Consider the following 1,817-nt stretch of genomic DNA (forward strand, 5'->3'; position numbering starts at 1 on the left):
AGCGCTGTGGAGCAACGTTTGTTCTTCTACATACCAGTATTAATTTCATGGTACCAAATATATTCAGAACAAATCAACATAAATCACAATACCAATGCTCAGCTGTTACTACCTCACAGTAATACACACACGCTTGTGTGTGTTTGTGTGTCGTGAGCAGTGGTGTAAAGCAACTAAGTAAAAATACTTTGAACTACTACTTAAGTTGTTTTTTTGGGGGGGATATCAGTAATTTACTATTTATATGTTTGACAGCTTTTACTCCATGACATTCCTAAAGAAAACGTGTACTTTTTAGTAACATACATTTTTCCTGACACCCAAAAGTACTTATTACATTTCAAATGCTCAGGCAGGACAGCAATATGGTCCAAATCACCTATCAATATAATGTGTTGTCATTGCTACAGCCTCTGATCTGGTGGACTCAATTTTACACAAATACTGCGCTTGTAAATTATGTCTGAGTGTTGGAATGTGCCCCTGGCTGTCTATATATAATTATTTAAATAAAAATAAATCATGCCATCTGGTTAGCTTAATATATGGAATTTGTTGTATAACATTTACTTGTGCTTTTACTCAAGTATCACAATTGAGTATTTTGCTCACCACCATTCTTAATTTTCATAAATTTGAGACACACAGGTACTCTACTTTTATCTACAGCCCAAAAAGTCTTTGATGTTTCAAATACAGTGTAATCAATGCATTGCAGTGCTGCTGGGTTTGTAGAGCACAGTTCCCAATGAAATGACAGACCCTGCTGAGTACTCCCAACCCCACTTCTACATCGGCACAAATAATTACTTCTTTCTCTATAAGCAGGGTTGGGTAGGGTCTTTTCTAAATGTAATCCATTACAGTTATATATACCTGTACTTTCAGTTACTTTTGGATTACTTTCCCCTTAATAGGCTTTAGAATAAGACAAACAGGATCCATCAAACACATTTGGTGTATTCATAGTGGTCTCTGGCTTGTGGTCAGACTCGCTCAGGTGGAACTTAAACTTGCGCCTTTTTTCAATGCTGAATTGCATTTGTCATTGAGAAAAACAGAATAGTGTCATAATGTATTTTTTTTCCCCCACAAACATCCTTTCTGAATTTAAAAGTAATCCAAGAAGTAATCATCTAGTTTTTCCAAAGTATATGTAATCTGATTACAATATTTTTAGCTGGTAACAACAGATTTTTTTGGGTAATCAGATTACATGTAACGGATTTATTCAGTTACTAATCAGTTACTCCCCAACCCTGTCTATAAGCCAATATGTAATGTAATGCACTGCACTATTCCATGCGAGAAATTGCCATTTGAATGTTGCAGTAATAGGACCTAGGCTTAATGTTTGAGAGAGCGAGAGAGAATATTATTTTGATAGCAGACCTGGTCCCAATGACTCTACTGCCCCAGCCTGGAGAGAAAGACAACTGCTCATTTTCAAGGAATCGTTTTAATTTCCTGATGCAACAGCAAAATTCTCCCAGACAAAAGAGTGATCAAGTTAAGATCTGACATCTGTAGGGGTTAAAAATAAGATTACATCAACATCCATAATTTTATTTCAAGTTGGTTGCTATACTGTGAAAAACAGTTGTACATAACAAGTGCAACAAAAAAGATTCTTGTCTTCTGGATCCCTCCCTAGCCCTATCCTCATTGCGGCCAATTCCACTGCTTTGTTCTTATTCGCCAATTCTTGGTAGCTTCTTGGCAGTTCTTGGCAGTGAAGGGCGATATGATTGGATGAGAAGAGTTTGGAGGGGCGGGACCTTTGACCTTCTCATCCAATGTGTTTTGAGAAAGAGGCG

Source organism: Salvelinus fontinalis, chromosome 22 (genome assembly GCF_029448725.1).
Source record: "Salvelinus fontinalis isolate EN_2023a chromosome 22, ASM2944872v1, whole genome shotgun sequence".
In the NCBI taxonomy this organism is placed as follows: Eukaryota; Metazoa; Chordata; class Actinopteri; order Salmoniformes; family Salmonidae; genus Salvelinus; species Salvelinus fontinalis.